The 21,122-nt window shown below is 37.1% G+C and overlaps 1 protein-coding gene across 2 annotated transcripts in view; it reads right to left on the bottom strand.

Moving 5' to 3' along the window:
- Nucleotides 1-17,514, bottom strand: part of LOC132101270 (B-cell CLL/lymphoma 9-like protein) — a 46,067-nt gene extending 28,553 nt beyond the window's left edge. For both annotated transcript variants that reach the window (XM_059506084.1, XM_059506085.1), the window contains exon 1: nt 17,204-17,514. The gene's annotated coding sequence lies outside the window, so the exon portion shown is untranslated. The remainder of the gene's footprint in view (nt 1-17,203) is intronic.
- Between the last annotated feature and the right edge of the window lie 3,608 nt (nt 17,515-21,122).

Genomic DNA, 21,122 nt, shown 5'->3' with positions numbered 1-21,122 from the left:
GTCAAACATGCTTTCATTCCATGTCTGACTAATATGGCCACTCTCTCACACACACAAACGGTGACTAACACACTTTCTCACTTTCCTTAATTTCTTCTCTTCCACTGCAGCAGGGACTACTTCACACCGTCTAAACACTTCCCCCTCCCCGTCGCTCTCTATTTCTGTCTCGCTATGTGTTCCGCTCATTCCCTATAAAGTGTGTGAAGAGGGAGCCATTAAACACGTTTTAAACCATGTTCAAACTCATTATTCATTCTGCCTGTAGGATCGCATTTGACATTTGACTGAGCATCAATTATGTTTGACAGCTCTATAAATGATACACAAAGGACTTGTTGGCGGGGCTTGCTGAGGCGAGCGTTACAATAACTATTGCTCATGCTTAGGGTTTGGGGTTCATCAAATGCTTAACTAAGTATTAAAATTCCCAATCATATGGCCTTTCGAGAGGAGTAAGAAGACTTGCACTTTTTTTAAGGGACAAAGAAATTGCAGTAGCATACCTAGAAACCAAAATACCATAGAGACTTGAGGATAGGCCTAAGGTTAATTTTGCTTTTTCAAATATGTTTTGTATTTGAATAGTAATTTTACTGTAAAACCAGTCTAGTTTCTGTTAGATTCAACAATGCAATGTCAGTAAGACAAAATAAAATAAAAACGTGAATGAAACGTGAAAATCTGTGAACAATTTCAAAAAAATAAAATGAATTATTTAAACAAGCTCTGTAAACCATTTCATATTGATTATAATTGAATGAAAAAAGCAACAAGCCCTTTTTTTATTTCTCCTTTGCATTCTACTAGAAGAAATAAATGGAAACAATTGGAAAAACATGAGGTAGAGTAAATGATGACCATTTAGTAGGTATATGCAAAAAACAAAAAAAAATTCCTCTAAAAGGGCAAATAAATAAATATATATTATCATACAATGTTTTTTCTTAAATTGTGCAATTTTGTGCAATTAATATTGAGCGAACAGCTAAACTAGTTGACTTTATTAATCGAATATTGGATGGGTAGACATGTAGTTGTCTTAATTACCATTGTGACCAATCCATAAATTTAGTTTCAGTGTTTGCAATTAAGAGATAAGAAATTAGATGAAGAATCAACAACAGAATATAATTATCTAAAATAAAGTGATATTTGCATTTAGGATTGGCTAAACATGCCAGAGGAAGTTTTAAATCCACTCTGCTACCATTCATTGTACTGTAAAACCATATTCTCCAACAAAACAGCCACTGGAAATGTTTTAGGGCCCAATGGGGATAAGATTTGACACATTTCTGTGATTTGACAGCGGGGTCGAATTTTGCATGACGTCATTCACCCATTCTAGGAAAGACTGTTATTGGAGGCGGGACAAAGCCTTGCTCGGATGCTTGATTTGCAGGCAGTTTGCAGCCTGTCAGCCACAAAACGGGGTTAGCTTACTGGATTGAGTGCTTTTTCAACAGAATCACTCATATTTGAACATAACGTATTAAATAAACGCTTTTGTCCACGTAGGCCTTAAAAATTAATGTTGCATAACTAGCAGAGGAGTAAATATGGATAATAATGGCACTGAACTCTCCCAGTCTGGCATTTAGTAAAAAAGGGTAAGATTGTAAAATGCTGTTTTCATCACAATAGAGGGTTTACCTAGAAACTTCCCACTGTCACCCGAGTGTCTGTCTAGTAACTTTCTCTCTCTGTCCAGCTGTGTGCCTGCCGTCTTCAGTCAGTCCATTGTTCCTCCGCTGCAACAGGCCGTTTGTTTTCCAGTCGCCTGTTGTCATGGGAGTGAGTGCAGTGCAGTTTTGTGTAGACCAAAAGGTTACAAGAGTGCAACTGTCATAAGTGCAAGACAGCAGCTACAGGGACTCGCCAGGATTGCAGGTTAAAGTGTGTGTGACTTTATCAGAAATCAGAAATGACTCAGACTGGCTTGGTGCATTTTGGGAGCGCTGAGACTTTAGGACGCTAACTGCAGGCTGTATGCGTCAACAGCTCGCTCATTCACACTGATCTAATTTTCTCTGGAATATTTCACTGTCCGAAGCTGATGCGTCACAGAAAGCCATCCAAAAATCGAATCTGCATGATTTCTTGTTAAAATGGTCTTGATGATACAGATACGGTTTCGAATTCCAATGACTTTTCCAATCATTTGTGGTCAAGGATTTAAAGGGATAGTACTCCCAAAAATGTTAATTCTGTCATTAATTACTCACCCTTCATGTCGTTCCAAACCTGTAAGACTTTCTTTCATCTTCGTTCATGACAGTACCACACAACATGCCTTGTTTCAAGTAGATGAATGCACATGCATGCATCGTGGTACTCTCGTCAATGCGTGTCAAAGACTGACACGGAAGAGAAGAAATTGTTAAATAAAGTCATTGTGTTCGTTTTCTTTGCACACAAAAAGTATTCTCGTAGCTTTAACAAATCATGGTTAAACCACTGATGTCACATGGATTAAATATTGATGTCCTTAATATGTTTCTGGGCCTTGAACGTGGTACAGGTAGTTCCATTGCTGTCTATGCTGGTTCAGAGAGCTCTCAGATTTCATCAAAAATATTTTCATTTGTGTTCCGAAGATTAACAAAGGTCTTTCGGGTTTGGAATTACATGAGGGTAATTAATGACAACACTTTGGGAGGTAAACTATCCCTTTAAAATAAAATAAAATATTATTTAATAAAAGCTACGCAATATAACGTTCATTATCGCAGATGAATTGCCTTCGATAATGAACGCAATATTGCATTGCTTGTCAGTGATCTACAGCTCTGTCTATTAAATGCCGCTCTATTTGAAAGCAGGTGATGGCGATTTACCACTAATCAGGGAACCGGCTTTACTGACGAAATGCGTGTGACAATCGCATGCGATATCGCCCAGCCCTACAGGCCAGCTCCACACATGCCCTTTGGCCACATGCTAAATTTTCATGTCAAAGTCAAATATCTGTCCAAAAAGAAGAAGGAAGAAACTGTTGGGTAATAAGATTTATTTGTTACATTTAAACATTTGTAATGTGGTGGCACATGAATAAATAAAAAGGGTGATATATGATGTCTTACATTGAAATATTTATACAACACGGCACACTCAGTCACATTAATGAAATAGTTCATCTAAAAGTGAAAATCTGCTAAAAATTGGCTCATCCTCAGGTCATCCAAGATTAGTTTGTTTCTTCATTGGGACAGATTTTGATAAATTAAGCACTACATCACTTGCTCACCAATGGATTTTCTGCAGTGAATGGGTGCCGTCAGAGTGAGAGACCAAACATCTAATAAAAAAAACATCAAAATAATCCACAAGAAATCCATTCCACACCACTACAATCCATCAATAAATGTCTTGTGAAGTGAAAAGCTGTGTGCTTTGTTTGTTTTTTTTCATAAGAAACAAATCCATCATAAAGGTGTTTTAACTTTGAAATGTCACTTCTGGCAAAAATTCCAGTTCATAATTCATAAAAATGCTTCCTTCAGTGAAAAATTCCATCCTCTGTTGTCATCTCACATCAAAATCCACCAAAATATTTCTTTAGACCTGTTTTTGCCTGATCTGTACATATTTCTCTCCTGATTCAGGCTACGTTTTCACTGGTGAAAGCCATATTATGGATAGAGGACTTATAACTCATAAGCCAGAAGGAAAAGTCTGAAGTTAAATTAATTTCTTAATGATGGATTTGTTTATTACAAACGTGTAGTTAAAAAGTTAATTGATGGAGTCATGTGAATTACTTGTGGATTATTGTGATGTTTTTATCAGCTGTTTGAACTCCCATTCTGATGGCACCCATTCACCGCAGAGGATCTGTTTGTGAGCAAGTGATGGAATTTCTCCAAATCAAGAAAAACAAATCCTATAAATCTTGGATGACCTGAGAGTGGGTAAACTTTTTGCAAATATTAACTTTCAGATGAGCTATCCATTTAAACTATTAGGGAGGAAGTAGGAGAAAACAGTACTTGCAATACATAGACCAAACACTAGAGTCACATCTGCATTCGCGTACTTGTATAAAGAAAGCTTCTGCCCTTCGAGGAGACTCAAAGTGTGTACTGAACATCCGAGACACCCTGCTGAACAGCTTTGATAAATAACATGATCAACAACTACTCACGACAAATTATAATCACTTTCAAACTTCTTATTCAGCGTCAGGTGATTACTTTTCTCAAAAGCCAATTTGGTAATTATCTATAATTACCGAAAGCTTCTCTTCCAGTATCCGAGAATCAGTTGGATATGTGCGCCTCAAGCCAGGATATTTGCAAATGCAAACAAATCGTAATCATGTTGTAATAAACATGATTGGCATTTACAAATCAAAAAAGAAAAAGGAGGTCTAATTTTTTTTTTCTTTTTTTTGCAAATACAGCAAGATAAGTATTTACATTATATTTCCAAAGTAATTACAATCAGCAAGATAAAATGTACCAAAAATAGAAAATTATGCAAGAATGTTAATATCACAATGACTTTAATATGCTTTTTATTTGGTGACTAAATTTCATAAATACTGTGTAATTGCATAATGTGCGTATTTTTAAGTCTGCTTTAAGATCTGATTCAACCATTTCTTTGCATCATCAATGTGCATTACACTTTGCACATAATTTGCATCATATAAAATATATATTTTTTTAAATGTGCATAAGTAATAATATAATTTTATGTATATTAGTGCATGTAAATTAACATTTTCTATAACTAGTTATTTTGTTCATTCTGTGAAAAACAGTGTGGAAAATATCCATTGATTATTTTTATAGCTGTTTAAAGTAAAGGATTCCCTTTCCATAATGCCACCAAATGGAATTGCCAAAATTGGCCATAAAATGTTCTTAAGTGTACCAAACACCCCGCCGGTTTGTTACTGGACAGACGAACAGATCCACTGGTTGAGCCAGTGTTGCTGCATTGGCCTGGTAAGGATATCCTTTTTCTTACCCATATGCAAAAATGCCTACAAAGTGTGTTAGGTAAACATCTACGCATTGGTTTGGGTGTATACAGAATGATCACATCTTAGAACAGAGTTTCTTGGAACACATACCATGTGACCCCCAAGAGAACTGAAAAACAGAGAGAGAGAGAGAGAGAGAGAGAGAGAGAGAGAGAAAGAGAGAGAGAGAGAAAGAGGGCGGGCAGTACATGAAGCATAAACAGACTGTCATGGCCACAGAACAGCAGTGTGTGCAGTGACTGAGGCCAAGGCCCTCGGTGAGCTCTGCAGTCTCTTTCTCGATTTCATTCTCTCTCTGTAAAGACAGGGAAGAGCTCGGCTCACTTTGCACGGGGGTCAAGAGTTGTATCTTTTCCAACTGACTCTGGGCCATCAGCCAACTAGAGCAAGGGGGAAAAAAAGAGCAAACTGCAGCGGCAGCACAAACAGACAGGAGATGGTGAGAGAGACATGGAGGTACAGCCTCTGTTCTGTAGATCTAGTGTTCATCAGGAAAAAAAAAGAGAGAGAGATGTAGGAAAATGAGACATGCAAGTGAAAACTAGATTTGTACATCTTCTGAAGAAAATGTTTGCCTGTGTAAAAGTCGCTGCCACAGTGCCAGGATGTTTCAGATGGTCAAAATAACCAACTGCCAAGTGTATATGATATTCTGGAATCTAGATACGCTAAATATGCTTAGAAGTAGGGCTGTAGCTATCGAATATTTTAGTAATCGAGTATTCTACCAAAAATTCCATCGGTTAATCGAGTAATCGGATAAAATGTGTTTTTGCTTAATTAAAGTGCAATATTAATTATGCAAGAGAAAATAAGACTCCTGGGTCTCTTAAAATGAACAACTAAGTTTCTTTTTTTAGACAACAAATACTTTTACTTTTTAAATGCATAGAATTCAATGCATACATCAAAAATAAACATTTAATTATTACCCATTGTTTCTCTGTCTGTACTTGTACTGTGAACAATGACAAGAAAGTTGACAGATGAATTAAGTGCATTTAAGTGCCATTCAGTTGGGGTTTAAAATAAAGCATTTTCTGAGATGCACATTAAACACATAAAACATTAATTTAATTATCTTTTAATTATTGAAAATTAACTTAACTTTTTGGTAAACAAAGGGGATTTACTATTAAAAATAAAACATGGAAGAAATGTTGTGCGATTAAACCTTAAAAAAAAATAATAATGTTTGATTTTTTTTTTTTTAGTAGTAGGCTATGTACATTCTGCGGAACAATAGTCTTTAACAGGACTTTTATTTTGACGGGTTGACGACGTATCTTTACAGTTCTGTGTATGTGATGTGACGCTAGTTTTACTCAAATCAAACAGTCAAATGCTCATGAAGTAAGTGACTGTCAGAGCAGTTCTGGAGATGTTGTTCATGTATTCACGTCCTTATTTAGTGAGACAGCAGACGCTGAAATTACCGCGAGCGTCACGCGCTTCAGTGTGTAAATAAATGAAGAAGCGCTTCTGCGCCATTCATTAAAGCCTGGAACACACCAAGCCGCCGGTCGGCCGTCGGGCAGTTTTTGTGCGTCGGCCGACTAAGTTTCCTCAGTGTGTTCCACACCGTCGGCTGAAATTGGTCCTCGTCTGCTTTTCTTCGGCCGATTCGACATGTTGAATCAGCGTCGGGCCATCAGTGAAAGAGGGAACTCTGATTGGCTGTTCCGCTTAGTGAACAAGTCAGTGGACGAGAATAATAGCAAAACAGCGAGCAAAGTCAAAACGGTGCAGATAGAGGCTGTTCAGCATAAAATCTTAACCGATTGTTCCTTGGCGAATATTTCAATATTAACACGAGAGGAGTGGAATAAAGAAAGTGTTTAGCAGGATTAATATTCAAAACAGTAAGCACGCGCTGCTTTGTTTACGGTTTGTATAACTTCAGCCGGCAGCGTCAGTTTCCCTTTTTGAATGACGAATATAGACGAATATATCTGCAGAAATAGACAGTTGACTCATTTACACTCAGTCTACCTAACAGTCAGCAGTAGTTCTCTCGTGTGTTCAAGTACAGCTTTTTACTCCGACGCGAGGCGACAACACAGTTGACTTTCATCAGCGCTAGTTCGTCGGCATCGGCTTGGTGTGTTCCAGGCTTAACACATAGACACAGAACATGCAGGATTCATATTTAAATAGTCTGTTCCGGCTTAATATTTACAGATATTAGTCCATATCGTGATTTGATGTAAGTGAAATGACCTATTTTTGATTAATTCATTCAAAATGTAGCAAATTCTGTGCCATTCCACGTTTAACTGTAAATTCCGTTTTTTATGACTGGATTCCGCGATTCCCTCCATGTTTTCTGCATCGCGGAAACACATAAGAGTGTCAAAGAAAGAAAGAAAGAAAGAAAAGATTTCTAGCTAATGGGGAAGCTAAATTTTTTTACAAATTTATGGTTGAGTCAGACTACATAACATTTCACAAAAAAAAAAAAAAAAAAAGCCAAATTATCTGATAATTATCTGATATTTTAGGAGACAGCAGTGATACTCTCTTTGACATGATTTTCTGTTTATATATTATATATATATATATATATATATATATATAAATATTTTAATACACTTCCTTTTAAAGAAAATTTTAACATGGCTATGAGATTTCAGATCATGCCTGAAAAAAAAAAAAGTATTTCAGCCATTAAAATTATGTTTATCATTAAAGAGGTTTATTTAAGTCACTGAGTGTAGCTTGAATGAATTTTAAATACAAATGAATAGATCCAAAGGGGAAAAAAATCGTCATTGACCCAATGTCAACAAATCTCTTCCATTGGACATCATCCATCCACTTCAATATTATTAATGATATTTTGTAGATCGCAAGCTGTTTTTACATGATTCAAACAATTTGGTATTTGAAAGGACTGAATGGTCGATTGGAAATGAATGTTTTACCATGTTTTTATTAAAAGTATTTTTTGCAGTGCACAATACTTTTAACCATTGCACCTTTTAATTCCAGTTCTTTGTAAATCAAAATTAATGCCAACAATCATCATAACAGGGGAAAGAATACAGTAAATTGTCTCTTATGAGAGGAACTGCACTTCATCACTGGCGCATAAAGCTAAATATTTAAGTTTTTAATTAAGCCAGTATACACACTCTCCGCTGTGCTGGCGGAACAAACTCAACAGGAATCTTGTACACACTCTGAGTCATTTCCATTCCACCTTAAATGTAGGGCAAAGTTCTAGCTCAATCCAGCCAAAGAGTTTGTACTAAAGGAAAAAAAGGCTTGCTGTGTTGACTGTGGAGTGTTCTGAGCCTCACAGCTGGGTGCTGTTGTTTTCAGCTTCTCGATATCACATTATTCTTTCATAGCTCACCTTAGCGCTGCGACTTGTAACTCATCTGGAAGCTCAGATCACCTGACCAGATAAGAAACACTTTGTTCCAAACATCGGATCTTACTGTCCTTCCAACCCACTACAAACTGCCTTTAATAGACTCAAAACACAGATCTACAATTGACCAAACATTTCACTTTCCTCCTGCCTGACCTGTGATAAGACGGATTACGCCATCGCCTCAAAATAACATCGTAGTTTTTATGACCAGGTGATACTGTGGTGGTGCGTTAATGCTTACATGACATAACACAGAGCGGCAGTGGTTCTTGTTTTTAATATTCCTGATGTAAATATGCCTACTCTTCAAAGAACATGAACGCAGATGGTGGCACAGGGACAAACACTGTCCCTTAGCAGAGGTGATCTGAAGTGTGGCATCATGCAGTCTCAGGTGAGAGGCCATATGTTAAAGGTTTGCACAGGCCAGCATGAAGAGGTCCGTTCTGGTTCTGCGGCAGAGGAAATTAAGTGGCTTTAGAATAGGGCATGGGTCGGCAACCTTACACCACGTCTAAATCGGACACGTGCAGACATGACTTTCCCCATTATAATCAATGGAGCTGGACTTTAGCTCATTCTGGATTGACAGGCTGGTTCTATTTTCAAGATACTACTATATTTTCTCTTTCATTTTTCTGAAATATATATATATATATTTATATATATATATATTTATTTATATATATATATATTTATTTATATATATATATCTTTTTTTTTATGAAATTAGTTAAGTTGATATGAATGAATGTTTGATAGACATTTTTTTTCATCGTATTTTTAGTCTTATAAATGATTTTTTAATTAATATTTTCATGCTAACTAGCAATACGAGACATTTTTACAAAAAAGTATTATTTATATATATTTTTTTTTAAAAGGTCAAAATGGTTTATTAAGAATACCTTCAATGCTTTAACAGATAGTTCACCAGAAAATGAAAATTATCTGAATATTTATTCACCATCCAAGATGTAGATGACTTTGTTTGTTCAGCATAAAAGATTTTGACAAATGTAGCATTACATCACTTGTTCACAAATGAAGCCTCTGCAGTGATCGGGTGCCGTCAGAATGTGTGTCCAAACAGCTGATAAAAACGTCATAATAATCTATCAAGTAATGCACATGACACCAGTACATTAATATCTTGAGAAGCAAAAGACTTTATGCTTTGAAGCAAAAACTTCAAGCTGTGACTTCCAGCTCAATCTATTACATCGCTTTCTTAAATGAAAATTTTTACTTTGTCTGAAAAAGAGAAAATGCACAGATCAAGTCCAAAACCATTCTAAACAAATATGTCTTACATACTTATTATTGTGGATTATTGTGGATTATTGTGATGTTTTTATCAGCTGTTTGAACCCTCATTCTGCGGCACCCATTCACTGCAAAAGATCCGTGGGTGAGTAAATGATGCATTTCTCCAAATCTGTTCTGATGAAGAAACAAACTCACCAACATCTTGGATGGTCTGAGGGTAGGAAAAGTTCTTCGAAACACAAGTGAGGAGGTTTTTACTGGAATCTATTTTCTGTCCATTCATTGAAAGTTCATGCAATCCCAAAGTTCACAAAGGAAATCCATAAAGACTGAAAAGACTAAGCCTTTGACTCATTCATTAACATTAAACAATACACATCCATCAAGCTCATAAAATATGGTAAACACAGAAGCACAACCGTGTTTCCTTAAAGGGGTCGTATGCTAAAAAGAACATTATTTTTTGTATTTGGTGTAATGTAATGCGTTTATGCGGTTTTACAAAGCTCGATGTTCTGAAAAGCGAGGTGTGCACTGATTGGCCTGCTATCCAGCACATTATGATTGGCCGAATACCTCAAGCGTGTGACAGAAATGTTATGCCCCTCACCATAATGTGATGCCGTGTCCTTGTTCGACAAGACAAAAACAATAAACCCATTAAAAAATGAGGCATTTGTTGCATCCAGTGGAGACATAATTACTGATTATAATGATTTATACTGTCTTTTTACATGTTGCCTTGTGTATCGCGCCGCGTAAACATAAAACCATGTCTGCGTTTGTGATAGGAGAAACAACAAACAACAAGCGCTACTCTAAACCTAAACTCTAAATCACGTATGAATCATCATTTGGCAAATTCTTTAAATATGAAAACATACTTACTGGCTGTGAGCCAGAAGCACCAGACTGTCCTTGCAAAGTTGGAACTGCCCCACTTTATAGAAACAGCCTTTGTGCACAGGCATTATTGTAGGCTACTCTCCCAGGATCAGGAAACAGTCCTCCATAAAATGCGCAGCACATATCTGAATATTTGGGTTAAACTGTTCTCGAACAGTGTTGTAAATACAACTTAACCACTGATTTCTAGTTGTGTCCTCTTTTGGAAGACCAACCAAAGTAGTTTCGCTTTCACAACGGAACACAGCATCTCCACGTCACGGCAGTGGCAAAAAAAAAAAAAAACTATTTCTTTGCGTAAACATTTGTGCGGTGTTATGCAAATCTTCCCACACAGTGATGTAGACATGTGGGGGCGTGTTTAAAAAAGACATTTTAGGAGGGTGTGGACGAGTCTTAACTTTTATACAGAATATCTCTTTGGGCTTGAGACTTTAGATTTTGCAACTTTAGGAATCTTATCCATGCAAGAACAGCTTGTAACACTCCTCAAACAAACGAAAACTTGAAATTGCATCATATGAGCCCTTTAATGCACCACTGCACAATCGAGTCTCTGCCAACAGGTTGGTTTGGCTGCAGGGTAAATGAATGCGTTTGCGGCACAGGGAAATCATACTATTAACACTCACCTATCAACATATTGTCTTCTACATATGAGCTGAACGAATGTCACAATTGATTAATAATACCAAAGCTCTACATATATTGAAAAAAGTAGAAAAGTAATTTATATTTAAATTATACATTATATATAAAATTGCATTAAATATAAATTATAATGGAATTAAATGGGTTAAATGGGTACTTTTCGGGTTGTTCCGATGCCCCTGTCTAGCGTTTGTGGTGCTCCGTTAGTATCCAGCTTGTGTCAGTCAGTGATCTCACTTCCTGCTTTCCCCCCCATCGTTTCCACATTCATCTTTCACTGTATCTTATACACAACATAGTCAAACAGAATCTCGAGAATTCAAGCGCATTCTCTGATAAATGTTCCTTCTGGCTAAAATGTGACATCACAATGCAGTCTAGTCTAGTTCCTTAGAGCAGTATCCTCTACTGTTTTCACAGAAGCAGAAGTGAATTGTAGGTTTGAACTTGAGGTCAACTCAGTGCACTCTAACCACACTCAGTTCCTCAGCAAAAGTGTCCAGGAAGAACATTTTTCTGTAACACACAAACCAGTGCATAAAGGCTTCTAAATTCAAACACAATTTATAGGGAACTAATTTTTTAAATACTGAAATAATTACTCTTATCCAGTTAAATACTTAGACAACTATAAATATTGAATTTCTAGGTCGATTCCCTTTGGAAAAAATGTGTAAACACTGTGACTATGTTTAAGAACACCAACTAGCCTGACACAGCAACATTGACTGCATCAATGGTGTGGGTTTGAGTGGACTATCTGATTGTTTAACCAATGACAGATAGAGGGAGTGTTCCGAAACCAGTTTGCAGGGTTTTTTTCAATGGCTGTACGGGAGAGGTTACGCGGAAAGCCCTTATATGGAAACTGTTTGGGTGTGTATTATGCCAATTAAATAACTGTATACACACAATCCCTCATTAAGTAAGTACAATCCAGATTTGACAGTTTATAATGAGAGTAGGAACACATTTACTTGCATACACCCTTGTGGGGAATTCTACAGTGGCCGAGAGAGCTCAACTTAAAAAAACACATGCAAATTGAAAAAACACCAGCAAATGAAGAACTTCATCAGTTTGACAACACAAGTCTTGCAAATCATCACAACACATGGATATAACGAAACGCGCTGCAAATCCTCACAACACATGGATATAACGAAACGCGCTGCAAATCCTCACAACACATGGATATAACGAAACGCAATGCAAATCCTTCACAACACATGCATATAACAAAACGCGCTGCAAATCCTTCACAACACATGCAAATTAAGAAACAATTAATGAACCATTGCAAATTTATTTTCATTAATCTTGAAATTATATTTAGCTGAGGATTTTAAAGTTAGCCATCTTAAGTAACGTTTTACATTTAATCATGTAATTATTCAGCTTATTCAGGCTAATAATATCCAAAAGATAAAAGGAATCATGCAATCAGGGTGTAAAAAAAATAATAAAAAAAACACCTTTCAGTTCACCAACAAATTTGCAGCGCGTTGAGCTCTCTAGGCCACCGTAGAATTCAACAGAAAGGTTGAATGAAAAACTTGACATCTCACATAAAGTCAGTGACACAAGATAAAGTCAAAAATAAATTTAAAAAAGTACTTTTTTTAAAAAAAAAATAATGTGCCAAGCTCTAAAAACATACTGTTGCATTCGTATCACGTTTTTTTACTATACTTTTATTTGTTTACCATTTCAAAATAATAATAATAATTTAATCCTAAAAAATTTTATGTGCAGTAACCACAAAGTAATAAAGAAATAACTTTTTCCTTATACTATAAATATATGCAAGTTAGGGCTGGGATAAACGATTATTTTTTAAACGATTAATCTAGCGATTATTTTTTTCCGATGCATCGATTAATCTTACGATTAATTTTTCCAGACCGATTCGATTCCGATTATCTCCCCCATTAATTGACTACTAACCACTATACATGTTGATTTACATATCTGAATGAAAAAACATGAATTCCTTGATATTGCAATATATGTTTATTGCTCTTAAAATTACTAAATAAAAGACTGACTAAGAATGCATTACTTTGCACATGTATAGAGATAGCATTCAATAAAACCTTAAAGCCTTGAAAACACATAGCTTACTGAACACATAGGGCCTAGCTTACTGAAAAAAAGTTCTTCTTTCAGATGAAAATAACAACAACTTGAAGTCTAGCATTCAATAAAAAAGTTCACCCAAAATACTTGTTTAGAGCAATTAAAAGAATACAGTAACCAATGTAAACTTGAGGGCTTTAAGCTAATACAGAGAGTGCTTTTCCAAAAAAAAAAAAAATAATTTAACAGTGGGAGCCAGCAGCCTGTCATGGAGAAAAAAAAATCTCAGAATGCTCCACGTGAAACTTTGGCGTTCCGCCCTTTTTCTATCGTGTCTAATGATTTTGGTTAATATGCACGAGAGAGAGAGAGAGAGAGAGAGAGAGAGAGAGAGAGAGAGAGAGAGAGAGAGAGAGCGCTCGTGTAGTTTGAAGACTGTGAGTGCGCGAGCGCGCGTGAAACTTTGGTGTTTCGCCCTTTTTCTATCGTGTCTAATGATTTTGGTTAATATGCACGAGGGAGAGAGAGAGAGAGAGAGAGAGAGAGAGAGAGAGAGAGAGAGAGAGAGAGAGAGAGCGCTCGTGTAGTTTGAAGACTGTGAGTGCGCGAGCGCGCGTGAAACTCTGGTGTTTCGCCCTTTTTCTATCGTGTTTAATGATTTTGATTAATATGCACAAGGGAGAGAGAGAGCAAGAAGCGCTCGTGTTGTTTCAAGACTGTGAGTGCGCGCGCAGCCGGGGCTCTCTCTCGTACGTGCCCTGTCACTGTCTCTCACTCGTACGTGCCCTGTCACTGTCTCTCACCGATCAAATAAGGCTTTGACAGCCGCCAAAAAAAAGATCAATGCAGAAAAACCCCTGGATTGGTTATAAAACTTTGGACAGAATGTTGAACCGGCCATCGCGTATATTCAGCGCACATAAGGTAATTGTTTTGCAAACGTTTTTTAGAGAAATAAAAACAGGTCGACGAATTGATGCGCATATTTTGCGTCTACGTATTTTTTGCGTCGACGTCATCGATGACTTCGACGCGTTGTCCCAGCCCTACTGTAAGTATAATTTAAGTATATAATTAGGAAAATTTGTTTAAAAAAAAAAATATATATATATATATATTATATATATGTGACGAGCAGGGCGGGGCCGAGGGATGTGGGAACACGAGCGAGGCCGGTGGAGTGATTGGGAAATCAGCGACACCTGCGAACCACCACCGGTCTCAAGTCCCACATAGGAGATGTAAGGATATAAAATGGGAGCGACGACAGTGAAGGACGAGAGAGGACCAGGCCTGGGCTTTAGTTTATGTTTTGCTTTTTATCTGTGCGCATCAGTCGTCCGTGAGGGGCTGATGCGCTGTTTTGTTTATTTTGTGATTATTAAAGTTTCATTTGGATTGTCCGCCGGTTCCCGCCTCCTTCTTCCGGATGAATATGAAGGTTTTATTATTACAATATATAATACATTTCTCATTATGATATCAGGACAGTTGTACCACCCTGACAGTTTTGACTTAATGCTCTCAAAAATGTATTTAAATTTAGAAATTAAGAATGTGCATCAAAGAAGAGATTCAAGTCGCTGTATGTATGAGCTGTATGTACTGTCCCTCCAGTGTGACTATGCCAAGGCTGACGTCATCAAGCACCCACTTTCACAATCCAATCAATATACAATCTTTGATTAAATCAAGACCCACAGTGCACTTTTCTCACCAAATAACCCATTTTACTCAGGAACATTTCAACCAAAAAATGAATATTTTGTGATCGCTTGCTCATCCAATCCTGTATGACCGTCTTCACTATAAAAAAATAAAGCTCCATGAAGAACTTTTAACACCCATGGAATCTTTTCATTGGACAAAAGGTTCTTTACAGTGGAACAAGGTTATTTCAAATTATTAGTATGTTCTTTTAATATGGGGGGGGGGCTTTCGAAACCTTTATTTTTTAGGAATGTTCCCTACATATAACAGAAGATATTTTACAGACGTCCCAAGCACTCATTTCCACACAATGAAAGTAAATGGATGTACAGTAGTTGGAAAGCAAATGGGAATGTAGTGCACCGGTCTTAGTTTTAGTGTTATATTTGGAGCTCAACAGGCCCGTCCAATTCTGCAGAATAACTGTGCTCCAAAGTTGATCATGGTTGAATTATTCCTTCAAAACCATTAGTTGTCATGCCAGCATCAAAAAAGCTTGAGTTCAGTTCAGGGTAAATAAGAATATATAATCTTTGAAAGATTAGATTCGCCAATAAATCAATCATGTGATTTTCCACAACAATATCTGATAATATACTGAGGTGAATTATGCTAGCTACAGTGATGCCAAAAAACACTTGGCCCCTTTAAAAACATTTTAAATTTACTCCATTAGACACAAAATACATTGTTTTCTCTTAAACTAGAACTAAACTTCACTAAATCATTTTGCAACTACTGAAAATTAAAGTCAGTTCCCCTCAAGGTCACACAGGTGTCCTCGCAGAATGTTTAGAAACCCAGTTTTAGAAACAGTTTTCCATGAAACATGTCCTGGCCACTTTTTTTATAACTATGAAAGTGGCCCGTACAACTAGGCCTCCTGAAACCATACATGACAGCTAACAGAACAAATATGTAGTCATTGACTTCTGTCCTGACTCTTCTTTGCACGTTCACAAAAGTTCCCTAGAGAAAATGTCTGGTTTATGAATGAAATTATCTTTTCAATCAATCTGTTGATCCATTTCAGAAAACCAGTTTGAATGATTCATTCACTAATTTGACTAACGCGGTTCTTGATTTCAGTTCACTGACTTAATGATTCAATCACAGCAGTTAACAGCTCATTGGAGTTAAATTTCAGTCTGCTCCTCACACAGAGCTGTAATATGACTTTGGAATATCATATCAATCACTTCTATGATACTTTGGCCTAATTTTTGAAACTTGAAAGCTAATCCCCATTCATAGTCACTTCACGAAAAAGGAGCAACCTGTACATTCCTCAAAAATTCTCCTTCTGTGTTCCACGAAAGAAAGCAAGCATACAGGTTTCTAACGGCATGATGTTAAGTAAATGAACTTCCCATTTAACTAAGAACATGTTCCATTAAAGTTTGAAAAGAGAACGTGTAAATAATCTTAAATCTTCATTCTGAAGTGCATTTTATCATTTAAAACATGCCAAACACACTTCCTGTAATGTTTTGCTTACAAACTCTGCTTGTGCTATCTTTGTTTACAGTAAATGCCTCTTGGATTGAGATGTGTGTGTGTGTGTGTGTGTGTGTGTGTGTGTTGCGATGCAAGGACATTCAAACATTCAAGTCTGTTGAATGTGTGCACAATATTCAAATTTCAAAGAGAAACTAATGTCCTGTAGGCCTACGCATGCCCGGTCAGCTGCAGCACACTTTTGTAAAAAGCCCATCTTTAATGCTGACGGGATTACTACAGACAACCGCTTCTTTCCACTGACTTCATGAACGTGATGGTGAGCAGCGACCACATTCACCGTCACATTCTTCAAGTGCCTGCCTCTTTCTGCCAATCAGTCGCGACATTGTAACTGCCTAGCTCGTTTTCCCTCAATCTAGAGCTTTAAACGACCATCTAAACGCCCTAACTCACTCGTAAACAGCAGCTACAAGTCTTTACTGGCTTTTCGTGTCTTTTTACGGTCACATGGAGACGGGGCCGACGTTACACCGAGCCTATCGTCAGCTCATTAGCATCCATTGCATTGAAGAGAGGCAGTTAGCAGGCGAGGCTAACTCCAGGATCCCCTACAGCTGCTGCTGTGACTGCGAGTTCAGCGCCGGAGCGCTACGCTACAGACGCGCCGCGATACACGCAGCCAACTGATGGTCTGATGCTTCGGCGTTTAGTACGCGCCGATCTTGTGTGGATGCGTGAGCGCGGAGCTTGCCTACCCCATTCCGGCGTGCGTCTGCGAGCGGAGGCCGATGTCAAGAGTGACGGCCAGCCGACATCACCCGAAGTGTCCGCCGCCACTGCGCAAGATCCTCCTCGGCTGTGTTAAGCGACCAACGCGATGTCCCGAAGGAAAGCCGCTGGTTCAATATCAGATGCTTCAAAATGTTGCTTGGCTTCGGCTCCGAGCGGAAGACGAGTCCCGGGGAAGACGGCAGATCATGACTCCGCTGTCTGTATATTACAGCCCGTAGTGTAGAGGTAGCAGAAGGCGCTCAGACAGACAGCAGCTCTCGCGCTCATTACTCAACTCACTGTACACACATATGAGTGACACGCACGCTCTCTCACCCAGAGCTATATCAGGACTGTTTCCTGCTGTTTCAGTGAGCTCCTCTCCTATTTGATCATATTCATACACCATCGTCTAATAAGCACACATTTTCACATTAAAATATAAAATATCCACAATATCATAGATTTTTATAAATCATTATAAAATGTATATATATATATATATATATATATATATATATATATATGTGTGTATATATGATTGCACATGCAAACAAAATAAAAAATGAATACAGAACAATATATATATATATATATAGGGGTTATCTCAATAAATTAGAATGTCATGGAAAAGTTTATTTATTTCAGTAATTCAACTCAAATTGTGAAACTTTTGTATTAAATAAATTAATTGCACACAGACTGAAGTAGTTTTAAGTCTTTGGTTCTTTTATTTGTGATGATTTTGGCTCACATTTAAAAAAAAAACGCCAACTCAACAAATTAGAATATGGTGACATGCCAATCAGCTAATTAACTCAAAACACCTGCAAAGGTTTCCTGAGCCTTCAAAATGGTCTCTCAGTTTGGTTCACTTGGCTACACAATCATGGAGAAGACTGCTACCCTTCACAAGGAGGGTAAGCCACAAACATTCATTGCCAAAGAAGCTGGCTCTTCACAGAGTGCTGTATCCAAGCATGTTAACAGAAAGTTGAGTGGAAGAAAAAAAAATTGGAAGAAAATGATGCACAACCTTATGAGGCTTGTCAAGCAAAATGATTCAAGAATTTAAGTGAACTTCACAAGGAATGGACTGAAGCTAGGGTCAAGGCATCAAGAGCCACCACACACAGACGTGTCAAGGAATTTGCTGAACCACAGACAACGTCAGAGGCGTCTTACCTGGGCTAAGGAGAAGAACTGGACTGTTGTCCAGTGGTCCGAATTCCTCTTTTCAGATGAGAGCAAGTTTTGTATTTCATTTGGAAACCAAGGTCCTAGAGTCTGGAGGAAGGGTGGAGAAGCTCATAGCCCAAGTTGCTTGAGGTCCAGTGTTAAGTTTCCACAGTCTGTGATGATTGTCGGGTGCAATGTCATCTGCTGGTGTTGGTCCATTGTGTTTTTTGAAAACCAGAGTCACTGCACCCGTTTACCAAGGAATGTTGGAGCACTTCCTTCCTCCTTCTTTCTGCTGACCAGCTTTTTGAAGATGCTGATTTCATTTTCCAGCAGGATTTGACACCTGCCCACACTGCCAAAAGCACCAAAAGTTGGTTAAATGACCATGGTGTTGGTGTGCTTGATTGACCAGCAAACTCACCAGACCTGGACCCCAGAGAGAATCTACGTGGTATTGTCAAGAGGAAAATGAGAAGCAAGAGACCAAACAATGCAGATGAGCTGAAGGCCACTGTCAAAGAAACCTGGGCTTCCATACCACCTCAGAATTGCCACAAACTGATCACCTCCATGCCTCACCGAATTGAGGCAGTAATTAAAGCAAAATGAGCCCCTACCAAGTATTGAGTACAGGTACGTGCACACATAGACATGAAAGGGGGCTTGAGTACCTGCCCTTTTTATTCCTGGAGAGAAAGTGCCCTTTTTCTGGGATGGTTTTTTTTTATTTTTGAAAAATAATATACATTTCTGTTTGCACACTGCTTCCCTGTCAAACAAATATATTTATTGAAATATAGTATCTAAATATCAGGTCAGGAGTTCTGAAGCGCTCCCTCTCCCTCTCCCCCGATTGTTAAACCCGATTGTATTGCTTCCGCTAAAGAAAATAGTCCGCTCCGTCTCTACGGTTAGAATCCTGTGAGTCCATAGCAACGCTCTGTTTTTCATGGCAACGGTCTGTTATACTCCGCACAGCTGTCTGTTGGTTATAACAGACCGCATTCTACATTGAAATTCAACCAAGCCATGTAATAAAATAAGTTAATAAAATAAGCATATATCACCACCAGGTGATATGCTTTAGTTATTTTGTTTATCCTATTTACCTGCATTTCCCTGTCAATTAGATGCAAATGTGCGCATTTTAACTAGTTGACGCCTAATTTGCATACAGAGCGTCCCCAGTTATTGACTTACATCAAGAGTCTTTCCCCCTGAAATTTAGAAATCTAAATTGGTGAATTAAGAAGAAATCTACAGATGCAAACAGATGGAGGATACACTAAAAAATGTAGTAAATCTGAGTAACTGCATCTGTTACATTAATAAATAAACTGAGTAGAAACAAGTTAACATTAAACTTTAATACTTTAATAACAATATTTATAAATTAACTATTTAAGTAATTTAACTTTTTTTATTTTCTCGAAACCTTTATAAAATAGTATTCCATACCACCACAAATACATACATGACATTGGCTTTTACTGAATTTTTACTCCATTATTTTGGTAAGTCTAATTTTAAAGTGTTATGTATTCTGATAACACCAAAATAATTAAAACGATGTAGGGCCTTGTGCAAAAATAAACAAATTATTAGTAAAACACGCCCCTCTGTTTGATGCAGTTATTTAGGTTATTCTAAATATGAAGAGTTCAGATGAAAAATCCTCTAAGTACCATCTGAAATTTCCTTCAATAATGATCATTTTTATCAAGCTTGTATGTTTATGCTCACTTATTTCACATTACTGGCAATGAAAATTACCTATTAATTGTCATTTAAGTTAAATTACTGAACTTAAATACGAGCTTGAAAAAAAAAGCTCATAAGAAAATTTCAGATGGCACTTCGAGGCTTTTGCATCTGAACTCTTCATATATACTTGAAACTAGTAGCATAGAAAATGTTTTCAAAACATGCACATTGTGGAATGGTTTCCTTTGCTGCTCTATAAACCTAGTGAATACTAAGGAGACCATGGTTTCTGTGAACTGATTATTTTGTAGACATCTTTTGAAAATGAAACTATTGCGTGAGTTTGAGGAAAATAAAATTAATTAACTTTTTAAATTATTTTTTTTTTTAAAAGGAAGTCAGAGTTGCGTTAATATATATATACTTTTTTGTTTAAAAAAAAAAAAAAAAACCTAATTATGAGAAGTGCCCTTTATTTCACTTGAGCCCCTGCCCCTCAAAATGTCTGTGCACGTCCCTGATTGAGTACATGTATAGTACATTAACATACTTTCCAGAAGTATTGGTTTTATGAAGTATTATAATTTGTTGAGATCGTGAATGGTGGGTTTTTGTTAAATGTGAGCCAAAATCATCACAATTAAAAAAACCAAAGATTTAAACTACTTCAGTCTGTGTGGATTGAATTTATTTAATACAGGAGTTTCACAATTTGAGTTGAATTACTGAAATAAATGAACCTTACCCCAGCATTCTAATTTATTGAACTGCACCTGTGTATATATATGCATGTGTATATAGGCCTATATATATATATATGATTGCACATGCATACAAAATCAAAAAGAAAAATATTCAATGAAGCAGTGTTTATCCCGTAGTAAATGTACTGTAGTAAACAAGTCATTACTATATAATTGTTGTATCTTACTTATGTCCATGAATTGTTTTCAAATAGCCCTGATCATTTAAGACAGATAAAATATGGCCTTACTTTTATTAAAAGAATATATATGT

The sequence above is a fragment of the Carassius carassius genome, chromosome 23 (genome assembly GCF_963082965.1).
Source record: "Carassius carassius chromosome 23, fCarCar2.1, whole genome shotgun sequence".
In the NCBI taxonomy this organism is placed as follows: Eukaryota; Metazoa; Chordata; class Actinopteri; order Cypriniformes; family Cyprinidae; genus Carassius; species Carassius carassius.
Note: the sequence above shows the minus strand (reverse complement) of the source record. Positions and strands in the feature narration are given on the sequence as shown.